Source organism: Pogona vitticeps, chromosome 4 (assembly GCF_051106095.1).
Source record: "Pogona vitticeps strain Pit_001003342236 chromosome 4, PviZW2.1, whole genome shotgun sequence".
Lineage (NCBI taxonomy): Eukaryota > Metazoa > Chordata > Lepidosauria > Squamata > Agamidae > Pogona > Pogona vitticeps.
Genome location: NC_135786.1, coordinates 65,811,741 through 65,837,386, shown reverse-complemented (window position 1 = coordinate 65,837,386; position 25,646 = coordinate 65,811,741). Strand labels below are relative to the sequence as shown.

General features: G+C 39.7%; 1 protein-coding gene across 1 annotated transcript in view; it reads left to right on the top strand.

Moving 5' to 3' along the window:
* TRABD2B (TraB domain containing 2B) overlaps window positions 1-25,646 on the top strand; it is a 353,065-nt gene that overhangs the window by 110,873 nt on the left and 216,546 nt on the right. The window lies entirely within an intron of this gene.

Below are 25,646 nucleotides of genomic sequence, written 5' to 3'. Positions count from 1 at the left end.
GTACTCCTTAGTTTATTCATCTTTAGTATTTCAAAGGTTCAGATGTGTTTTTAATTTCTGTAATTCTGCACTGGTGTTCCACTTAACTGTGTTACAAACTAGGAGGAACAATCAAGCTGTTTTCAGAATCAGGCTTTTTTTTAAAAAAATTCCTACTTTCCAAACTGGGTAAACATTTCAGTGCATGGCAGATCTTAGATGGCATGTAGAAAGTTTCCATGCAAGTATTTCTTTCTCTCACACGCCATACTAGAACCAGGGGACATCCACTCCAATTGAGTGTTGGGAGAGTGAGAACAGACAAAAATTGTTTTCTTTGCCCAGTGTATTGTGTCCTTGGAACTCCTTGCCACAGGATGTGGAGATGGCATCTGGCCTAGATGCCTTTAAAAGGGGATTGGACAGATTTCTGGAGAAAAAGTCCATCACAGGCTACAAGCCATGATGGGGATACATAATCTCCAGGCTTAAAAGAAAGGTACTGTACTTCAAAATGCCAGATACAGGGGAGAGGTATCAGGAGACAGGTATCTAACTATCTTGTGTGCTCCCAGAGGCATCTGGTGGGGCCACTGTGATATACAGGAAGCTGGACTAGATGGGCCCTTGGCCTGATCCAGCAAGGCTCTTCTTATATTCTTATGTTTTGTCTTTAGACTAGTAATGGGGGTACTGTATTCATATTCGTATACAAATATGCAAATATTGCTCCGGGGCTCACGGTTTGCGAGCCACTCCTAGCAGGAGGTAGAAGGACGAGCCTCGCTGCAAGGTCGAAGAGTGGCTCGCAGCAATAGGAAGGAAGCGTGGAGCCCGTGGCAACAGCAGAAGGTGAATGGATGGTCCGGCCCCAGGGGGCTGGACCCTCATTATATCCACCTGTGCGGGGTACGAATGCCCCCTTCTCTACTTCAGATTGTGTGAAAGAAGTGATCAGGAAAGGAAGGTAGCACACTTTGTAACTGTATTGAGAAACCTGACGTCTATAATGCCTGAATTGGGGTAGAGTTGCTTTTACATCTGGAAATACTCATACAGGGATGTCAAGCAAAAGTGCTTCCATATCTTATTGATTTCACTTGGGTAAAATTAAGTGCACACTTAGACTGCTACCATTCAGATCCTTGGGGCATAAAGACAATTGGCTTTGGGCATAGAAAATTGTCTTTCTTGTAGACCTCCCTGTGCTCAGTTGAGGACATGTACAGTATGTAAAATTGATTTAAACAGAGACTATTAAAACAAGCATTTTTTCAGAATAACTTTTCATTATCAAATTAGATGGTATGAATTATTTTTTAAAAATTATTCAGTTATGGCTCATCCATCACTGAAGTTTCTGGTTTTTTTTCTGCCAGCAAAAATAACTTTCTGGTTCTTTGGTACAATGTTTCTTGACCATATGAGTGGGCCTAGTCATTGAGTTATTGTCTGCCAAACCATAGTGAGATCTATTTAAATTACAGCAATTTGTTCTAAGTTTACACATTTTAAGCTGTACATTAGGTTAGCATAAGTAGTCACTGTAAGCAGAGTGAGGCAAAACTGCTCTTCACACACAGACAAGATAGTTGATGTACGTAATTCTTGATCATGGAATATGTTCATTTTAAACACAGATTACTAATCTCCCCCTCTTTTATGTAAATACAGACATATACACTTGTAGGCAAAACATCTGGTTTTTCTACCCCACCCCCATTATTCAATAACCTCAGAGAGTCAGAAAGAAAAAAATTAATGTGAAAAGAGGAAATACTTGCATTTGAAGAGATGGACAGTGAATAATTCATGAATCCCCATTCAAATTATGCCTTTAAAATAATCCTCCATTATAGGGAGGACATGTGCGCCAGCTGGCTCACAGATGACCAGAGGTTTGTGATATGCAACTTGGAAAAGATTTTAATTAAGATTTAATTTTTAAAATGTTCTCCTGGTTTTTAGTATCTCAACCACACATGGCATTGATCTAAATGAAATAAAATAATAATAAATAGCAATCATCATCATCATAGGATATGTATACATGGCTTGATCAAAAGCCAACTGACATTAGGTGGAGAAACCTTTTCTTTATTTAAATTAATGAAAATTCCCAACAGTGGAACAAGGTTGTCACTTCTTTATGTCGGTGGAGCTCAATATTTGAAGCGTGAAGCCAAAGCTTTTTGTACAATACTAGGAGCCAGACATCCTGGAGAGTGAAGTCAAGTGGGCCTTAGAAAGCATGGCTAACAACAAGGCCAGTGGAGGTGATGGCATTCCAGTTGAACTATTTAAAATCTTAAAGGATGACGCTGTTCAGGTGCTACATTCAATATGCCAGCAAGTTTGGAAAACTCAGCTGTGGCCAGAGGATTGGAAAAGATCAGTCTACATCCCAATCCCAAAGAAGGGCAATGCCAAAGAATGCTCCAACTACTGTACAATTGCACTCATTTCAAATACTAGCAAGTTTATGCTCAAAATCCTCCAAGGCAGGCTTCAGCAGTATGTGGACCAAGAATTCCTAGAAGTATAAGCTGGATTTTGAAGGGGCAGAGGAACTAGGGACCAAATTGCTAAAATGCACTGGATTATGGAGAAAGCCAGAGAGTTCCAGAAAAACATCTACAGAAAACTATGGTGAGTCCTTAAAGAAATGGGCGTGCCTGACCACCTTATCCATCTCCTGAGAAATCTATATGTGGGACAAGAAGCAACAGTTCGAACTGGATATGGAACAACTGATTGGTTCAAAATTGGGAAAGGAGTACAAAAAGCTGTATATTGTCTCCCTCTTCTTAACTTATATGCAGAATACATCATGTGAAAGGTTGGACTGGAGGAATCCCAAGCCAAAATTAAGATTGCCGGAAGAAATATCAACAACCTCCGATATGCAGATGATACCACTCTGATGGCAGAAAGTGAGGAGGAATTAAATAACTGCTTAATGAGGGTGAAAGAGGAGAGCACAAAAAATGGTCTGAAGTGCAACATCAAAAAAACAACAACAAACCTAAGGTCATGGCCACTGGTCCCGTCACCTCCTGGAAAATAAAAGGAGAAGATATCGAGGCAGTGACAGATTTTACTTTCTTGCGCTCCATCATCATTGCAGATGGTGACAGCACCCACGAAATTAAAAGATGCTTGCTTCTGGGGAGGAAAGTGATGACAAACCTAGACAGCATCTTAAAAAACAGAGACATCACCTTGCCGAGAAAGGTCTGCGCAGTCAAAGCTATAGTTTTTTCCAGTAGTGATGTATGGAAGTGAGAACTGGACCATAAAGAAGGTTGACCACCAAAGAATTTATGCTTTTGAATTGTGTTGCTGGATGAGACTCTTGAAGTCCCCTGGACTGAAAGGAGAACAAACCTATCCATTTTGAATGAAATAAACCCTCAGTGCTCACTGGAAGGACAGATCCTGAAACTGAGGCTCCAATACTTTGGCCATCTCATGAAAAGAGAAGACTCCCGGGAAAGGACCCTGATGTTGAGGGCAAGAGGAGAAGGGTACAGCAGAGGATGAGATGGTTGGACAGTGTCATCGAAGTGACCAACATGAATTTGACCAAACTCAGGGAGGCAGTGGAAGACAGAATGGCCTGGCGTGCTCTGGTCCATGGGGTCACGAAGAGTCGGACACAACTTAAGAACCAAACAACAAAGGAAACAGAGGATCATGTGCTTGATTCACATGTACTTATGGGATCAAGTAAGTGACCACAGAACATGTAGGATGGTAAGTAGGACAGTGATTGTTTTCACACAGATTTCCCAGTGTGAGAAACATCAAATAGTAACAGCCTACTGTCTTATCTTCCTTTCCTGCCTCCTTTCCCAATGTCTATGACAAATGGCCAATAGAAGTGGAATGACATCTGCACTTCTACAAGTGGTTGTTCTTCAGCATAAACTGAAGAATGAGGGAGGACCTTTCTGCTTTTTTTCAGAGGAGAGCTTTTGAACAAAGATGCAGGGAAGCAGTATGGTGTGTGTGTGTGTGACTTGTCTCAGTACTTTCTTTCTGCATCCCTATGCCACAAATTTCTGACTCCAGAGTTTCTTTGGCCACAGCCTACACTGAATATTTAAGCAGCCTAACCAAAGAGCGTTATGTAATCTGTGAGTCAATTATTAGTCCCAAAAAGAGTAGACCTGTTGAATCAATGGGACTTACAGTATATAAGTGTTGCCTTTGAAAGTCTCCTATATTCAGTGGGTCTAGTCTAGTCAGCACTAAGGACTAGCTGTAACCCATGCCTCGTGATGCAAATTTGCCAGGTGTTCAATCTGTTAAAGAGTTGTGGGAGGGAGAGAAGAGTGCTGGTAGTTGTGAGGCTTTCCTCTTTTGGGACTTACAATTGTCATATGATACTTTTTTATGAAGAAATACTTTGGTTATTACAAATCTGAGGCGAACACCTTGGAAATAATGCACAGAATGGCTTGATTCCAAAGAGCTACTTTAGGGACTCACAAGGACATGTCCACTAAGATCTTTTTAATTATTATTGTTATTTGCATGCCATCATGAACGATCACTTTTGAATTTAGTTTCAGAAATGATTTTCCACATGGCATAAAGGGCTGCTGTTCCATATATTTATGCGTACTTTACCAGAACAACCAAAGAACGTGGAAGCCAGAAAATTCTTCTGATAATGGGCGGATGGATTTATTGCATAGATATGGGTATGGGGGTGTGATGGAGATGTATGTGGGTGTTCTGTACTGTTTGAGCCTGAAACAACAGACCTGGAAGTATGCAGAGCTCAAATGGGAAGATTCTTTATATGCTGAGAACAGAGAACTGCTAAGAAATGAGTGGAAAAATGAGAATTTAATTTTCTGTCAGTGGGTTTTGGATTTTTCTTCAAACTCATTTTGCATTTCTTCCCTCCTGCAGCCCAGGTTTAAATTCAATACTGGCAAAATAAAGGGAAATTTCTCCATTTCTCCATTTCCTTAACAGGATTTTGGAGTGTTGTATTTTGGATAGATTTGTAGGGCAGGACAACAAATCACTTACTGCAATGGAAAGGAAAACCACACAATTGAGTTTCAGCTTTTCTCCTTCATTGGAGTGTAGGAGATCTTGTACTAAGGAGCAAGTTTAGAATATGCTGCCTCCAAAACCTTTCAAATGTCACTTGTGGTGTTTTTTTTTTAAAACAATAACAAAAATCTGTGATTGATGCAAGAATTGGAATAATGGACACATGATTCCTGATCCAGTCTAGCAAGACTTCTTTTTATATCACTACACTTTAAGTCAGTCTTCCTCATTATGGTGCCTGCCTTGTAGTTTTGATTGAAACTAGCAGCATTCTTGACTGTTGGCCATGTTTCCAAAGCTCTGGATAGCAAAGCCTTGCTATTGAACCTTTGTGCTCTGGCCCCTTCTGGGAAGTGGTGGTGAGGAGTGCTCAGATTTTAAGGTCCCTTCTCTCACACACATACACACAGAACCAAAATTTCTCGCTCCTCTCTCTCGCTCCCTCTCGCTTTCTTTCCTTATTTATTTATTTATTTATTTATTTATTTATTTATTTATTTATTTATTTATTTATTTATTTATTTATTTATTTATTTATTTATTTATTGCATCTCACACAGATGCCTGAGGAACCTTGGCAGTTCCTAAGATTTCAGCCATCATCTCCATACACTAGGCCCTTGATAAATGTTATTCCTGCTCTCTTTTGCCAGGATGAATGGTTTTCTTTTTATATTTCTTTTGTAAATTTTTCTTTTCTTTCTTTTCTTTTTTGGTTTTAAGCCTCGGGAAAGTTGTACTTCCATTTTAGGTTTTCAATTTTAAATAGGTTACCAGAAATCCATATATAAGGTTTGCTTAACCCTAATTGTGTGCTCACTGGAAGGACAGATCCTGAAGCTGAGGCTCCAATACTCTGGCTATCTCATGAGAAGAGAAGACTCTCAGAAAAAGACCCTGATGTTTGGAAAGTGTGAGGGCAAGAGGAGAAGGGGACGACAGAGGACGAGATGGTTGGATAGTGTCACTGAAGCTACCAACATGAATTTGACCCAACTCCAGGAGGCAGTGGAAGACAGGAGGGCCTGGCGTGCTCCGGTCCATGGGGTCATGAAGAGTCGGACACAACTAAACAACAATTGTGGCTAACATGAACAAGCACACAACTGAGACATGGCTTAGCACCTTATAAATTAACTGCAATTAACCATGGCAAGTTGCACAAAACTTACATAAACATCAACAGGATTTTGGTTATTTATCACTCTGTTTACATATGCTTGAATGCATTACAGTATTTATCATTCAATGATATTTGAACAAACCTTAATGACCACCACAAATATTTGTTGGTAGCAGCTCTTAATGACTATCAAACAGCACACCCATTATTGAGATCATTATCATGCTGTTACATTTTGCATTTCTATTGCATTTCATAATCTCATTCACATTACATTTCACATTGAGTTCTTCTAATGTCATCTACAGTGTTTCCTTCCACTGACAGTATTAGGATCAGTGAAACAAGCTGACACACACATCACACACAAATACAATTTTATTTGTTTCAATAGGGTACAAAAAGCCGAACAAAACAAGTTTATCCACATTCATTTGTTTTCTGGTGAGCACCCTGATATTTATGAATTTGTAGGAGAAAGGCTTTTTTGGGAAAAACAGTGTGTGCATGTGTGTGTTATTTCCTTCAAGTGAACAATATTAAACTTTTTTTTTTAATCGAGTGAAAATCAGACTGACTTGAAATGATGAGATTTCTGGAACCTATTAAATGAGAAACATCTAAGGAAAATTACCAGAATTCTCTTTCCCTAACACAACCTACCCCCACCTGAACCTTTTGCTTCATTCTCTCCTGCCCTCCTTTCTTGTTTGCTCTCTTTGCTTATGCAGAGAGCATGGAGACATGAATCTATTAGTAATCAAGTAGGCAATAGAATTGATAGCTATTTTTTCTGCATTTCAACAATGAGCACCTCATATTTTCCTCCCACAAGGTAACTCTGGATTGGAGAATAGTATCTAAAAAACTGAAAGGAATAAGACGTCTGGATACCAGAAAACCAAAGCTGTTCATTTTTCTTAATGTACCGTAACAACAAATAGCATGTTTTCTTAAGTGCAAGTTGATTTTCTGTTCAGGAAGTCAATGCCAAAACTATTTCAGAGAAAACAGATGCCAAGTGTCTGAATTAATCTGAAAACATGTGAGTCATCACACATTGCAGTTCATTCAAAGATTGTGGGTGGGAGGAAGGAGTGAAGACAGAAGTCTTGGTTTTACCAAGCTGTTTAGAAATATCCCTGAATATTTAAAAATTGTGGTGTGCTTTTGGCCAGCTTTGGAGAGAGGGAGTGGCAACTTCCATAAGCCCTAGTTGGTATGGGATAATGGGAGTTGCTATTTAGTAAGCCGTCTGCTCTTGCTTTGTTGGAGCTGGTTTCTCTGCACGACTCTTACTTATAGAACAAGTCATGGGGTTTTGCTTGCTTGCTTGTGCCCCTGGCCTAATTATTTTATGGCCTGAAGCATCACCCAGCTCTGGAAACTGTGCTCACTTTTGCTCTAAATAATCCCTTTGGATGTTGCTTCCCTTTCTGTTTTGAAGCCTGAAAATAAAAGAGAACTGGATTCTGGAAAGAAGACAAAACTGAAGAAGGGCTATGGTAGCACATAGAAAGACTTGTACCATCCTGCAGTATTGTAAGATCTCCCTCATTTTGTTTGTCTTGTTCTGTAAATCAGCAGACTTTTGCAGGAAGAAGGTCCTCCATTCTTGGGTCTATCTTGTCTCCCATTTTCATGGATTTTACAGCTAAGCTATTGCTCTTCCCTGAATTCGCATGCTTAGCCATTCTGATCATAACATAGAAATCATGAAAAAATAAATTTTGTGTCAGAGATACAGGGATGAATCCATGGCATGTGGTGCATACTGATTTCATCTCCGGAGTGGTAGCATGGGAGGCCCTTGTAGTATTGTGAGATGCTGCTCAAGATAGTGCCTTGATTTTTAGGCAGGGTTTTAATGTATGTGGTTAGAGGTTTTTGAACAAAATTGACAACCATTTTCAAGTATATACTGACCATGATTCTAGCTAGTATAATAATACATATCAGTGTACAGCAAGGTTAAATTAGGATGTTTAGATGCCTAAAGTGAATAGAGTGCCTCCTACAGTAGTCAACTGGCCTTGCAGTTGCACCTGTTGCAACAGTGCTGATAGGACAGCATCTTTAAACTATTTCTAAAGACAGCAAACTAGCTTAGGGAGTGTAGGGCTCCTTCCCCCGATCCCTACCCCCTGCTCCATCTGCCTGCTGCTGCTTCTAAGTAGAGATGGGGACAAATTTAAAAAATGGCAATTCGTTTTGATCCATTATTCATCAAGGTTAACGGATCAACAAATATGAACAGAAATATTCATTGATGAATCAATCTGTCAATTCATCTGCACTTTAAACAGTTATGACACTGGCCCCTAACCACCTAGAGACACCATTTTTCAGGGACCTTTCCCGGACACATTTCTACAACATTTCTACAACTTCTGAAAGTTTGGTGAACATTGGCTCACAGACCCCAGAGTTATATGATCAAAAAGAGGAACCCGAGGATAGCTCCTCCCAGGTCCTTAGAGACTCCAGAATCACAACAGAGCTTCCTATGTCTTTCCCCAACATGCCTGCTAATTTTGATGGATATTGGACATCAGAGTTATTCACCCACAAATTAGTTCCCCCCAGGAGAGTTTACCACACGGCACAGAAGCCCATTTTGCATACCAGCTGCCGATCAGCTGTTTAGAAGCCGATAGGCAGCCACCCCCACACACAGCCAGCCACCCCAACAACCTACCCCACACTCCCTTTCTTTCCCTACCTTAGCCCCCACCCCACTCCCACCGACACCTCACTCCCACCAACACCCTCTTACCTTAAAAGCTGCTGCAGCGGTCTCCATCAAGGCTTCACAGCCACGGCGTGTAAAAAGGGAGACTGGCTGCCCTTTGCAAAGATGGTGGCTGCAGCTTCCTGTGAAGGTTCGTTTTCTGGGGCTGTGTGTACCTCCAATAAAGGACGAGACGGTGGTAACAAGTCAAACGGTTCTGTGTTTATTGCTACATCAACATTAACGGGGTTAGGATTCAAAAACGGGTTCAAAGTCTCTTGCAATTCCAAACTTGGTTTCAAAGGTGTCCATAAATTGTTAATGAACGGGTTAGTGTTCTCCAGGTTCCAAGGTCCTGTTAAGGGCTCCAAAGAACTCGGAACTGGGTTCAATTCTTCTTCTAAAACAATTAAAGGAACGGTTTCTTCATCCCCACTCCAGTCCCCCCCAGGATGACCCCTCTCCATCATCGGCCATCCATGGCCCGGGAAACCCCCCAGCTTCTGTAACTCAGCTATATGCCATGCCTTTTTACGCTCCAACTCACGGGCCACCGCTTCTCTCTCTTCCCTCAGTTTCCGTCTCCACTCTTTGGCTTCTGTCTCTCCCCAATACGAGGGACGAGGCTTGAGACCTAGCTGTTGTCTCTTTTCAGCTTCCTCGCGCGGCACCCGCACCTGCTCCCATTTGTGTGTCCATGGATCTTCCATCCAGATCCATTCCCAACCGCCCCAGGATCTCTTCCCACTTCCCCCTTATATCTCCTACCGCTGCTTCGATCTCCTCCCCCTTTCTTCCCGCCAAAGTTCCCCCAGATCTAGGGGTAATATTTAACACTTTCAAGGTTGATTCCAGGTCGCTAGTATCTACCCCTTTGTTCTTCTTAGGGGATTCTGAGGTTTCCTTCCCCCAATCAGGGGTCTCCACTCCTCTCTCTTCCCGACGCGGTGGTGTAGGAGGTGGAGATGTTTGTGTGTGTTGGGCCCTCGATAGGAGCGACCAGGGCCTCCATCTTGGGGGCCTCACACTTCCCTACCCTAAATAAAGCTGCAGCTGCCATCTTTGCGAAGGGCAGCCAGTCTCCATTTTTACATGAGTTGCTCTGAGGCCAGAAGACCTAGGCGGCAGCGATTAAGGTAAGAGGGTGTCGGTGGGGGTGGCGTGTGGCCTAAGGTAGGGAAAGGAAGGGGGTGGGGATAGGCTGTGGTATTGAGTGGCTGTGTGGGGTGGTGGCTGCCTTTCTACTGCCGATCAGCTGATTGGCAGCTGGTAGGCAGAATGGTGTGGGTTTTTTTGGTTTTTTTTAATACAAAGGATGAATAAAAAGAGGTAAATATTCATCCCTTTGTATTCGTGGAGGTCTCTGGAATCCACAAATATGGATTGACGAATATTTAACAAATTGGCTATATTCATCAAAAAAAGTGGTCCATGTTTATATTCGTCCCCATCTCTACGTCTAAGCATCTATTGCCTGAGGCAACCATCTTGTTCTGCCTGAGCCAGAGCTTGGAGGTAACATATTAAATGCATTGCTTTGTTAGGCTTTTGTTTGCTTTTTTGTTTGGTTTTTGGTCTAACAGGCCAAAGAACCACCACTAAACATTTTTAAAAGAATAATGTTTTAAAAGGAACTTTTACTATGATTTCAGTTGTTTGTCATGACTAGCTGTTGCCAGAATGATGTCTAACCCCTAATGGAAGAAGAAGAAGAATAGGAAAAAAGCATGCTGCAACTGTCTAAATGCAGTCAATACAAAGTCAATTTCAAGCTATTATTATTGCAAAGGTAATCTCTTTTGGTTACCTTCCCCAAACCGCCTTATTAGCGTATCAAAATTTTTTCAGAGTCAGTGAAATCCCTCTTTAATTGCCTGAGCAAAACTGGGAATCTTAGAGTAGGAAACAAAGCTAAAGAGGAGGAAACAAAGGATATGCAGTGGAGGGAAGTAGGTAGTGTGATCTTCCAAGATCCATTGTAAAACTTGTTAGTGTTTAATTTGATGTTGAATTAGAGGTCAGGAAGGCAAGTTAGCACATATCACCAGATTATTCAAGAAAGGAAAAAGCCAAGCAAGTTGCAAGACAATTGTATACTCACTTCTGCAGGCATATTTAACAGACAATTCAGCAACAAATAAGAAGCAGATTTGGGATGGGATGGGTTGAGAATTTGAAGCAGAGGCACTTCACCATACATGCATTCCTGCTCTAATTCTTGTAAAAGAGAACCAAGGTTGGCATAGCATGCTTCCAGTGCTTAGTGCTCCTCCCCTCTTGATTCTGCCTGCATTTCTAAACTTCATCCCATACATTCGCATACATTCTTACTTCCCATTGATGTACAGAATGGAAAGGGGGAGAATGAAAAGTTCTTCACCTAACACCAAAAAGAGCATCATGTAAGTTTCAGGAGAGCTTTTCTGTGGATGACATGTCCAAATGTTTATACTATAGGAACACGGAGATTAACATTTAGACGTGCCCTATAATGCTTCAGAACATTGGTTCATCTAGCCTACCATTGTGAAATGGTCTGTAGTTTCGCTCAAGTTTCAGGTAATGTTCCTTTTTCCCCTGGAACTATTTTAGACAGCCCCAATATTGCCATCTAAGTATTAATAAGGCACAACCCTAATTAGCTTTCCAAATCAGACAAGATTGGGTGTGTTCAGGGTAGCACCTTTGACAGCTTAGATGCTAGACTAGAAGACTCTTTCGACTATGTAGATATTTCTAGCACTTGAATGGTCCCAGACACTTGTCTGAATCTATTCAAATATGATTTATAAGATATAAGTCTTCTTTTAATTGCACTGCCTCTCTTACTGGAGCCTATAATTTCAAATTGTCAGGGAGGCACTACAGCTTTGGACAGGCAAGTGCTTCAGAGTATTTGTGTTATGGTCAGCATTATCAGTTGGATTAGAATGTATTGCTATATATCTAATAATCATACTATAAACATGACTGCAAGTATAAAACCAATCATTCTGCTGGAAAATATGCTAACTGTGGTGTTCACCCTCGTGCCCCTTGCTTGACCTTCAAGCCTCAGATCACACGAAGGCAAACACTCTCCTCTTTTCACTGCTGCCACCAGGTGATCAGTAAATCACCATTACCTCCGAAAGCTTCAGGTCCACACTGGAAGATCATTTAAATAAAACTTTTGTTTATTGATTACAGAGATTGATTCTTGAATGTCTTCAGTAACTAATCACACCTCAGAATTCCCCCAAACTCCACACTATCACTCTCTCACATTCTTACTAACTCCCTGACTGACTTAGGCTCTGCCTCTTATAGCATCTCTCTCGGCTCCGCCTCTCAGCAATATTAATATGCATGAACCATTGCATTACATAACAAACATGAACCGTTACATAAACATGAACCATAAGACCTAATAAATAGACCTAACATAACCATAGACCTAACATAAACGACTTTTTAAAAGCTGTGTTTGTAACTACTAAGATTTTTTTTTATTTCATGCAATTCTAGGAAAACCGTTGGTGATATTTACCAGAGGGGAAAATATTTTGAGAGTCTGCATATATGATAATTTTTCCTTTCTCCAGTTTCATTCTGGATGAATTTGGTTAGCTAACCACATATTAGAATAAAAAACTGGGAAAAAGTGTGAGCTTTCTGGAAACACACTCCATGTATTTGAAGAAGAATAAATATAATTATTTTTCTTAGAAGTTAATGAACTGGAAAGTTCCAGTACTAAGTGATCATACATTCCTGATTATGAAGAAAAAGGAATTGGAATATATATCAAAGTATTTAAGGGAGTAGTATCAGACTATAGCCAATTTGGCACTAAAAAGTTTGAAGTTGGATCTGAGTTTTTTTTTTTAAAGGAAAAATGAATTAGGCTCATTTACGTCTCTCTGGCACAGACAAGGAAATGAAGATCAGAGAAGCCGTACAATAAATGACAGTAACGTTGAGAACATATAGAGCATATATTCTGCAAATGGCTGACTATGAACTGAAATTCATTTTAAAAATGAAGAAATTTTCTGTTAAAACTGGAAGGTACCCTAACAAAACTCATTGCATTGAGTTAGCATCTATTACACATAAACTACAATATGTTTTAATTGATGTTTTAAGACTTTAATAGCGAAAATGTCATCCATTGGAAGACAGCTATTATAGAAGAGGTGCATCTGTAGGCACAAGTCTGCAAATCATTTCCATAGAGACTAACTATAGTGGGAGATGGGACATACAGTTGATTATAACTTTTTACTGAGTTCAATCTATTCAGAGTTAAGTTAATCCCACAGATAACTACAGACCAATAAAATAACATTGTGGTAGTGAGAGTTGTGGAGGCTGCACGCAAACCACATCCCAGCAATCTTTCATGCTGCTTTGGTTTCACAAACCTTGAAGTGTTGTTAGGACAGCTTCCATGTTGTCTAAAAGCAGTTGTCCAGTGCATGCAATCTTATTACCACATCATCTACTTTATGAGATCTAATGCTGAGGACTAAGTGGATTTAAAAGTTTAAATGGTTGTGGTTATACAGTATCTTACATTTCCATATATTGTATGCCCTAATACCATATCTGAGATGGCTGGATAGCTTGGTGATGTAGGTATTTGGCTGCAGAGCCAGAGGTTGGGACTTCGATTCCCCACTGTGTCTCCTATGAGTAGAGCCAGTCTGCAGTATGTAGCTTTGGACAAGCTGCACAGTCCCAGAAATATGTGAATGGTAAACCACTTCTGAGTGTTTTCTAACCAGAAAACCCTGAAAATGGTCACTGTAAGTCAGAACAGACTCGATAGCACGTGATGACAATGATACCTTATCTAGTGTGTGAGAAAGAAGCATCTCTTTTAGCTTCAGGTGGACTTTTAAAAGCCACCTTTAAGAATCGGAGTCACAACAATGTTCAGGAATCTGTCTGGAATGTGCTTTGACTTCTGAGGAACCAATCTTCTGACAGTTAAGGAAATTCCTAAAATTTCCTTCTCAGAACTGACATTACTGCATCTTTACAAAAATTAGTTAGACTTTATCATGAAGCATAAGAAGATGGCTGTTCTAAATTATATGAGGATTCTTGCTCTCCAAGCTTGGTCATTTCAACATGACTGTCTTTGAAGAATGTTCTGAATGGGTTTAGACAATGTTCTTCCAACACTTAAGGGTCTTGGAACATATTGTGCATTATAATATTAATGCTACTTATCTTATAGGGAGCTTTACATAACCATTTGTTGACCCTAGCTGTATAAATCTATAATAGCAACATCCCATTTCTTGAGATTTCAGGACCAAAATCTGAAACGGGGTAGGTCTTTGTGTTGCCACAAAGGTAGTGCAAGCAAGACTGGAGAAGGGAAGGTTCCTTCGATACTTTGTGCCACTGCTGCCTGGACTTGTGAAGAAGGCTTTGTTCTTCTGGGTGTTGCATTCCCAACTCTGCTCCAAATGGCCCAATAGTAGTGTAGCAAAAAGTTAAGAACACAGGTAGAGAACTAGCTTCTCTATTCCCTTGGGTTGTGGTATTCTGGGACCTGTAGTACAAAAAGAAAAGTGAAACATTCCTCATTTCTAAGCATTGACATGCATGAACCTGGGGTCAGGAGTCCCATTTAATCATTGCACCAATCATTTCTAAGGAAAATGGGTCCAAAAGAGAAAATGAAGATAATAGTGAGCTGGGAGTAGTCTTCGACACAGTTTTAAAAGGAAACATGAAGACTGTCTCATAAAGTAAATATTACTTCATCTATTCATTCAGGAAAGAGAATCAATGCCTATACACTGTGCCTAAACATAAGATATTCATCCATCTCTTACAGCTCAGAAATTTCATGCCAGGAGTTCTGCATTATTGTATTATGTTTCCCTGTGGAACTATATCACCATCTGGTTCAATCTATTGTTCTAAGTATAAAGCTTACAGTCTGACTACCTCCATACACAAACACAATTATATGATGTTTTTCTCATTTGTAAGATACATATCGTTCTCAGACAGGAGCTAGTGCCTGTGATAAGCTTAATTTCTGGATATAGGAAAGAGCCATCTTTGCAAAGTTTACAACATGAGTGGAAAAAAGCTTGCTAGAAAAATCTTTTGCTTGACTTCCTATGGCCAAAATCCAACTGTGTCATATTAACAATGAGTGAGGGCATTCACAACAGCACTTTTCACATGTCTCCCAGCTGCCCATCACATCTGGGCATGTGGCTTGTCCAACTGGTTTGAAAGTCAGAGGAACACTTGATGGCTGGGACCAGCAGTGGCAATTTCCAGATGCTTAAGACTTCCCACCTCCATCTCATTGTCCCCAAAGCTATCATCGGGAGTAAAGGGAGCCTATAAATTTTTTACTTGCCAAAGTATTACGAGTGATGGCATCATCAGATTTATGTAGAGTAATTTCACAGAATTTTAGCCAGTGGTGGCGCTGTGGGCTAAACCGCAGAAGCCTGTGCTGCAGGGTCAGAAGACCAAGCAGTCGTAAGATCGAATCCACGCGACGGAGTGAGCGCCCGTCACCTGTCCCAGCTCCCGCCAACCTAGCGGTTCGAAAGCATGCAAATGCGAGTAGATAAATAGGTACCATCTCGGTGGGAAGGTAACAGCGTTCCGTGTCTAAATCACACTAGCCATGTGACCATGGAAAGATTGTCTTTGGACAAACGCTGGCTCTATGGCTTGAAGAGCGGGATGAGCGCCGCCCCCTAGAGTCGGACACAACTGGACAAAAATTGTCAAGGGGAACCTTTACCTTTACCTTTATGATAGACAGGCAGAAAAATATCTCACATCACTTGCACAATTGATGTTACAGAAATTCCACAAACCAACAGGATTTTAGATTGTACTGTTAAAAATTACTTATCACTTCTTCAACATGAGGGCTTTTGGCAATATTCTTTATACTGAACATTTCTTGTAAACTGTTCGTTTGTTTCTCTTCTTTTTGTAGCTTTCATGTCACCAAACCCCAGCGGTAATTTTTTATTGGGCACTAAAATTATATATATTGTCACAGTGGATAGTGCCTGGTTGAAGCCAGAGATTTACTGAAGATCAGAAAATAAGGTGTGGTTCTGGTCTTAGCTAAATCTGGGGTGGGTGGGGGAATTATGAGAAAGCCTATGTGCAACTAATAATGTTTATGAAATTGCCAGGACCGTGTTGTGATCATTGTGTGTCCTGTCTAAGAAATGTGAATGTATTTTGCCACAACTATGGTTATATTAGTATTCAAGAAAATTGTGATTATGAAGTAATCCCACAAAAGCTTGGATTGCTTCTAGAGATGAAACCAGAATGCTGCTATCATCTATGAAGTTCAATGTGTGTGGTATGTGTGTAGGCACACCATGTGCACATGCTCAATGACTCCCCCTGAGAAAACAAAAATACTATTGAAAGTAATTTTTAGTACCATAGGCTAAGTAAAAGAGTTAAGTACAAGTAAAAGAGAAGGGGAATGAAAGGAACAGCTGTTGACCTGCTCATCTTCCATTCAAAAATGGCAGGTGGTTGGTATGCAATGTGTATATTTTGGGGCAGTGAAGACTGAGTGTTACTAGATGTCTAGAAAGTTGCTTAGGGCATTTGTCAGAAATTTTTCTTCTCAGTCCTCAAAGCCTGATTTCAGCAAATGGTTAAGCAACTGCATGTATTTCGAAAAAGCAAGAACAGCCATGAAAACCACAAGAGCCTCTACATTTTGTAATGCAATGAATCTCTGTCGCAGTAGAGCATTCTGATACATAAAACAGAGTGGGTGGGAAAGAGAAAATGAATCAAATAAAGCAGCATACACAAAAATGCTGATACATGCTGAGGAATTGTCACCACAATGCTGAAATAGCATGCATGTTGCCCTGAACTACTTTTGTGCTGTAAAGAAGGCACCACTAAGTGAACATTAGGCTAGGGAGAACATTTCTCTAATAAGCAAGGCAAAATCTGGGCTTTTGATGCTGTATTTGATTCTGGGGTATGGTTCATGTATCTGGAGAAACAGAAATACAATTCCCACACCACTGCCAACACACGCAACATGCCACAGCACATGCTCAAATGCTAAAGTTCTAACCACAGGATTGATGGTTTGGAACAGAAAACATATTTGTCTGCAGGCAGGGAAAAAGATAACTGGCAGATAAGAGAACTCAAACTGAATGGCACAAGGTATTTTGCACCATTTATGATTACTCAAATGGCATTTTTATTTGCTGAGAGATGGATTGTTTATAGGTCCCCCTCATTGATTGGCAGAAGGCAATGCCAGCCCTAAACCAGCTCAGGATGTAGCTGGTGTAAATAAAGTTTTATATACTGTAACTGTCAAAACCTACGTTGGGTTTAACTATGCAGGCTTCAGCCTCATAGAAGGTGCATTTTTTTCCAGATGAAGTTTTCACCTTGCTTTCTTTTACTTGATTTTATCTCCATTGAAATGAAGTTAAGATGTTACCAGTTGGCAAATGGACAATTTGTTCTTGCTAAGAAGTTATTTGTAGTTTTCTGTAGGAACACTGGTTTCATTCAGTGTGAAGGTGACCATTTGGGTTGAATCAGAAGACCTACTTCCTGTTTCAGGACCAGTGTAGATCTGTGAATTTTACTCATGGTTTTGCAAATTATACTTTCTGTTTTGTCCAAATGAACTGTTATGCATTATTATCAAGCGCTCTGATTTCCTTTTAACTGGAAAAGACCGACCACCACCATCTAGTAGCCAAATTTCAATAAAATGATTGTTTTGGAATATAGACAGTCCAATAAATTGCATAATTGCCCCAATATCCCTGAGGGACACAAAGGAGGGAAACAATTTTTAGTAATTTAAGAATTTGGGAGTGGAAGGGTCTATGGATCAAAACTGGGTCCCTGTAGACTACCTGTGGCCAATGGGCTGTATTTTGCCCACCCCACGTCTAAATGTTGCATTCATTTTGTGACATTTTAATCTTTATTTTCAAAGTGTGTCATGTGCAGTTTCCAGCCTTCCATCTTGGTAATTTTCCAAAAAAAAAAAAAAATTGGTATGGTATCTACTTGCATAAATATTGTTCAGCAAAAAATGTACAGTGCAATGTAACATTTACATTTAGTTCACATGGGATGTGACTTGGGAAGAAGCGATCTCTTCACCAGCAGAATCTGCGCTGTGATCAAAGTGATTTGTCTTGCAGGGACAACCTAGCCCTCCTTTTCTTTCTCGCTCATGATCCTACTATTGGCATGAAAGCAGAGTGTGACTAGTGTTTTCCAAACAGACAGATACAGAAGACATTCTGTATGCATGCCTTTCTATTCTTCCTTTTGTTGTTACATTACTACCATGCTGTGCATCCACTGCAAAAATCTGCAATTTATTTAAAATGGAACTAATCACTTTGAATATAATATTTTGTTCTGCAGCCTTGGCTAGATCTTGACCCAAACAAACTGGGTTCTGGCCTCTCACATGCAGTACCAAACAGTTAGAGAAAGTGAGAAAACATAAACATATGTTACCAGTAACCATTAGGAAGCAACAGGCAGCTAGCTGGGTGGGCTTGGATATCTTGCCACCATTTCTTTTTTCCAAGTGTTTTAATACTATGCAAATTCGTTTCTCCTTCTTTCTGGTAGCACAGTTAGAAACCCTTTGACAGTGGAGGAAAGACATGCATAGCTGTCTCCTCCATTATGACCCACAGTATTCCTGGATACATAGAAGCCAGCTGCTCACACTTTTATAACCCTGGTTCAGATTTTCCTCCTGTATTGTTAATGGCCTTCCTGTAGCAAAACAGGTTTGTTTCATATTTTTGCCCAACTCTGAGTTCTAGAACATTGATGTAGTAGTCATAAACTCTGCACTAGCCCACTGCAATCTGGTCCAAGGATCTCTAAAGTGTGCGTGCACGACTCCCCCTCCATCCGTGCAGCTTTCCTCCTGCTCCATGCAGCCCCTTTGGCTCTGGTTGTGCAGGAATCCTGCATGCACCAGGGGGCAGGGGAGGGTCAGAGTCGCACACGCACACACACAGGGGATAAGTCATGTGAGAGAGAGGTGGAGCCCTACCCAGGGGGGCTGAAAATTAAAGGGTACACTGATCTGGTTGCATAAAAAACACATAGTCTTACAACAGTGACCAATGTTTATCAGCACAGAGTAGAACAGCATCTTTATTCCCCCAGCAACCAAAGCAAAATGCCAAATTATGGCGAAGGTGAAAAAGACAACCTGTCATTCTTGCAACAGCCTCTTGTGGATATTTTCTAGACACATTTTTAAACTAAATTTGTTTTCCCGAGTTTACAATTGACATCTAGCATCTCTCTCACACTGGGGTGAATTACTGTGCTTGTGTGGTTTGTGGTGAAACAGACTACAGCAGCAATTACATGAGACTGGATAAAGTCACAGGGGTTATTAACACTTAAGCGCAGGACTAAAACTGATATCCAGCTGGGTTCAGTAGAAACCTTGGCCCTGTGCTAGACAGTGATGTTATATGAACATTTAAAATCTCTTGCAGTGGCAACTTCCTTAGTCATGAGAAATATCTACTTATCAATGCTATATTATTATTATTATTATTATTATTATTATTATTATTATTATTATTATTATTATTATTATTATTATTATTATCATCATCATCATCATCATCATCATCATCATCATCATCATCATTGCAGAAACCAACATTTTCAGAAGGTCAGTTTTTATTGATTGATTTATTCTGCTGACTTATTTATTCTGCTGACTTATTCATGTCAGCAGAATTTCTGTAAAATCTCAAATGAAACCAAGATGAAAATTAGATTTCAGAGTTCTTGTTGAATTGGGTCAGGCATCTCAGAGTTATTGGGAAGGCACCCTAAAGTATTCTGATGGTTCAGGTAAATCCCAAGTGAAGTAGGGTTCCTCCCACTAGTTAAGATAAGGTGCAATATACCAAGATATGTTTATGCACAAGGTGCACTGAGGTAATAATGATCTGAGGACACAGTTGGATGGCAACTTCTTAATGAGTTGTGCCCACGTGGATGAGATCTCTCTGTTTCACAGTGTGTCACCTTTAAATGAAATAGTTTGTGCTGTCTTATACCTCTGAATCATCTTGAGAAATATGGCCAAAGCAAGGCATACAGGTTGTAATACAGCAGGTTGTATCCAGGGCTAGTGATATGTTCGTAGAAGGACTTGTGCTTATCCAAAGTTAGGCAACTGTTTTTCACAAATCCTCCCCATTGATTGCAGCCTTCTATGCTGTATTTTAAACTAGCATACCTTAAGCTCAATAGTGCCAGTGGGTTGGGAGGTTTGGGGAAAATAGTGTCTTGCCATGCACCATTGGAAGTATTCCTCCTAGCACAAAATGAACTTTGGATAACTCTGAGTCTGTGCGTCAAATTTTATCTTCTAATATCAAAACCTGCAATACAGCAAACTGTAAATTATAATGCATTTGGAAGCTTCATCCACCATTTCTTTCATTTTTTACATTTGTGATGACTCATGTTCTATATGAATATGGTTTTGTGTTGGGACCTGAATATGAATCTCGCAGAACACTTTGCCAGAAGAGAAGCCTTGCCTGTTCTACTTCAAAATGCTTCAATATTTGGAGTACAACTATCATTCTTTTTCTCTTGGTCATTCTGACTGGGGATGATGGGAGCATGTGGAAGGCATTAGATTTCAGTAGCCTGCCATGTACACACCTATAAAGGATGCAAGCCTAAACACTTTTAGAACTAATAAGTTATTTGTAACTAAGATAGTTCTTAGCGAACAATCTGAAAAAAAAGTGGTTGCCTTACCCAGTTAGCTCCAATAGCAAGTATAATTTACATGGAACTCTTTTTCAATAAATATATATTCAATGGAAATAATAAATGTATCTTCCTAGTACAATTATTTGAGATGCATTAGCCATTTGTATTGCTTTTTCTGCTGGACAGATGCTAGTGTGAGAAAGGATTGAACAGGGGGAGCAGCTTTCTTTCTCATTTGCATTAGCCACAAGTTTGGGACCAGAAGAATTATCCTTGGCTAAAAAAGAAGTTTTTTATGAGCCCCTTGCTAACAGTATTGGCAGCTTAATCCATATTTCATGTGATGCTACAGGCAAGCTCTAAACATTTTAGGGAGCTTGGCATCAGAATAAAAGAAAAATATAGTAAAAGTGTCTGAAATGTGTTTAAGATTTGAATTTGTTCCACTTTATCCTGAAGGGAAGATGGGGGGAGTGAATCAAAAGGAAGCAACAAATATGCATCTTCAGCACATTTAATTCAATGATCAGAGAAGGAAAGCTGAAATAATTAGAATAAGATATCTGTTTAATTGCTGTTAAAATGCAATCAGTTAAGCCTTTCTTCCTGTTATTTTAATGGATACAAACAACCAGAGCCTTGACAATGCCTCCTCGTAGCCCCCAGCTAGCCTGACAGTAATACTAACTAGGGAATATTGTGTGCTATATTCCTGAAGAATATCTTTTCCAAGCTAAAACAAGAACCCATGTGGGAGGCCTTACTGCCATACTCTGCATGTTGGCCTTTAAGATGTTCATTTGTACATCTGAACAAAGTTCATTTGTACATCTGAACAAAGTTCAGATATGTGTTGGCTTTCCCAAGGCCACATGTAAGGGAGCATTTTGTCCATGAAACAGGACCAATATGCATGCCAAAACAAACACATGGAACTCAGTGTCGCTACCAGTATATGTTGTTTTGTGATTGAGACACATTTCCCCCCTCATGCACATGCATTTTTTCATGCAGATTCATGCACATTCTTTCTACTTTGAATAATAGTAATAAAATGGCTTTTATTTCCTTCTCTGTCCTCTACTGACCCACTGGCCATTAGATGGACTGCCAACAGAGGCAATGAAATATGGGAACTGAAACACTTAATTTTCTGTACTACCTGGATCAGACGTTTATCCGGGTTTCCAAATGTCTGCTTTGTAAGGGATGTTGGCTAAGACATGCTATTGAGACTGAAAATGTATGTTGCTTTCATGGTAATTAATTTTCATACAAGCATTTCTCTATATCTAAAGATGGAGTGAGGGTCGGAAACCCAGCTCCTTCAAAGACACCAGTTCTCCTGTTTAAAGTGTATTTGCCAACATCTTCTGAAGTTAACATTTTGTTTTCAAAAAGTTACATCCACTTAAATATTGGTGTAGCTGGACAGACAGGATAAATATTCAGCAGCCTGGAAAGTCGTCTCTGCTCTGAATTTTGTTTAAAACTTAAATTTTTGCTCTCTCCTTTTTTTTTTTTTTTTAATGGAAAGCATGAACCTGGCAGACTATCAGTCAATTCACATTTCAGGCACACCAAACACATTGGCAGATGTTTGCCATTTTTTTTGAATTGGAGAATTGCAAACATGGTCCTTGAAGACTGTGGTCTGTTGGAACCTCCAGTTGCTGATGGCTATAGCAGTCTCATTGTGTGACACTGCTACCATCACCTCAGCAAATCACTGGAGACCCTTCCACTATAATCCTATAGACAGTGGGATGTTGGTTGGGGGTTCTAGAATTTGTAATTCACCCCACCCCCAAAAAACCCTGTTCCACCCTCTGCTTACCCAGAAGCAAAGCCAAAACCAAAACTAAAATGAAAAAAAAAAAACCACTTACTTTTGAGTAGAGAGGTACAATATAATCTGTTAAACAATATACTACATTCACATCTTCCAACATGAACCTATTAGATTCAGCAGGACTGGATGATTTCAGCTGACATTCTGGAGGGTATCACTTTCAGGAGGAGGAGGGGAAATAAAACATTGAATGAAAGGGAGTGATGCTCTTCTAATAAAAAAAAAAATCACACTAATCCCATCTGCTTTCCTCTCTTATCTGTGGCTTCTAAATATTGATTCCATTGTTTTTCAACTTTGTATGTGATCAAACATTGTTTACAGCCTTTATTTTTTTTAAAATTCATATTGCTTTATCTTTATTGGCTAAACTGATTGCATAAATATTCACTTGGAGCTGTCAGTTAGCCTGGATGGAAATCAGATGAATACATCCTTAATCAGTTAAGTCAACCAAAAAAAAAAAAAAAAAAAAAAAAAAAGATTGGGGATTTGTGGATGCAGAAATTGGCTTGGGACTACGTGATGTCCAGGCCATGGACAAATGTCTGTTTTCATTACGTATATAGAACACAAATACATATTGGCTGAAATCCTGTTGTGTACAGTATGCTGTGCAACTTACATTGTGTAATTAAAACTACAATAATGTAACTTATTTCAGACCTTAAATTTGTCCTCCTTGGGTTTTAACTGACATTTCCCCTTTATAGAGATCTTCCTAGTGATTCAGAAAAAAATTTTAAGTATTAGAAAACCTGTTATGAGCACCATTCCAAAGGTATATTTGTCCACTACACTTCAGACCACAATAGTGTGCAGATGACATCCAAACACATTTGAAGTTGCCAGCTTTTTTTTAATTCAATATTTTGTCAAAAGTAAACTTTGATGTAGGTAGGGCAAACTAAAATACCTTTTCTGTTTGTATCATAGGGCAGAAACACAGACAATAAACTAATAAGTGATAACCATGAAGAATTTTGTTCTCATTCGCTCCTTAACCTGAATATTTTGGAAATTCTGAGGCACTGTTAGAAATCAATGGCATAACACAACAGACATCCAGTTCTTTTACTGGCACTACACGTAGAGCTGTAAAGATATATTAATTATGTTTCTGGCGAGCATACCATAAAATAACCACAGGAGTTTTATAGGAATAGTGTTTTAAGATATTTGTGCCTTTAGTTTTACCAGTATAAACCGTTACTGGACCATTTTCTCATTGGAAACAATAGTTCACTTATTAATGTTACAGGAAGAAAATTGTGAGCCCACAAACTCCCCTTCTTTAATGTGGGTGGCCATTAGGCCTGTTTTGCATGGCTTTTAAAAGCAAGTTTAGCATCTAAGCAAAGAATATTTTTTAACTTGAGGGAAAGGTTGCGTAACTGTCTATTAGATTTGAAAGTAATGTTGGATATGGTGAAGCTATAGGGAAAAAAGTGAGGTGATCTCTACTTGCCTGTTGTTTTCCGTGTCCTTTTATCTGGAGCTGATGTTTTTACCGGCAAATAAGACATTGTACATGGGTCCCGCTCACTTGACTCTGAGCAATTCTGGGGAAAAGTTGTCTGCAACCAATGCAGACATAAATTAGCTGCTTTTCCATGGCACACGGTTAATATGTTTCTTAGTGCTGAAAAAAAGTTGTCTAAATGCTATAAATCAGACTGCATGTTTTGTCTACTTCCTGCAGCATGGGACTGTAGATATTGTGGCATTCTGTTATCACCTTGATAGAACTGATGTTTTAAACAACACATTTCTGTTCCTTTTAGCAACCCTCATTTTGTAAATTCAATTAATCTACATGTCGTCTTTTTGGCTTCCTACCTTCTCTTAATCTAGTAGCTGTGGTATGAACACTACTAAACAAACACTGGAATAACTCTGGTGCTAGGTGACTTTGGTTCTGTTTTGACCTGTCAGCACTGAGATCTCTTCGGTGAAAGTCTGCTGTGTGTTAGCAGGTAGCTATTCAAACACAGATGCTGCCTGTGTCAAGGGTGTTCTTTCTCTTTCCTCCCCTTTTCTGTCTAAAAGAGCACAAGTAAATATTGATCCTCTATTGAGCGCCAAGAGGAGGGCTTTACTAGCACAATGGCTTGAGGTAGAGGCTGAGAAGGGTCCCAGAGCTCAGGAATTTAGGATACTAGAGGCCTCTTATTTGCTGATCAGGCAATGCTTGAATTGACACTAATCCCTTTGGGCGAGGTGGCCATGGAGCTTTCATTTTAGTCATTTTCTAATTAAAAGTGTTTACAGATAAAGGCTTTTGTTTATCCAACATTAATTATAGAGGGCTTTCCTCTCATGGGGAGCAAGACATTTCCTGTCATTCTTCCGTTTCCTTTTGTAGTCTTTTCCTTTCATGCTTCATTATTATTATTAAATCCTGGACTGACAATCAAATGGTTAAAAGTGAGAGTCACACAAACAGAGAACTGCAGAAGTTCATGGATGGGTTCCTTCGACACACATGCAGCTGCACATAATAAATACCACATGAAGACAGAAGTTCACCCACAAATTCAGTCATGATTATAATAATTATATGCCATCAAGTCAATTCTGACTTATGCTGACCCATTCCAGGGTTTTCTAGGTGTAGAGTACTCAGAAGTGGTTCACCATTTCCTTCTGTGGGAACTCTTGGACTGTTCAGCTTACCTAAGGGAAATTAAAGACCTAACCTCTGGCTCTGCAGTCAGATACCTGACTAACTGAGCTATTTAGCCAGCTTAGATTTAATCACACCTGCTCATATATATTTTTATGAAATCACATACCATCCACATGCAGGTACTTGGTTTCCCATGGTGTTCCAGCCTCAGGAAGACAGAGGATGGCTGGGCAGCCCAGTTGGGCTGTTTGGGATATTAGTTGCATCTCTTTATTTGCACAGAATGATGGATTTTGAAAAGTCGGCCATGTGAGAGTTACTGAAATGGCAGAGCAATTGTTGTTTTGTAATTGTTTGCTTAGAGGTAAAGTTAAAGCTCTTAGAGCAGTTTAAACCTAAAAGACAGAATGTGGTTAACATGTAAATCCACCTGGAATATTTTCAGAGAAACCTAATGCAAGCCAATTAAATAGAGCTG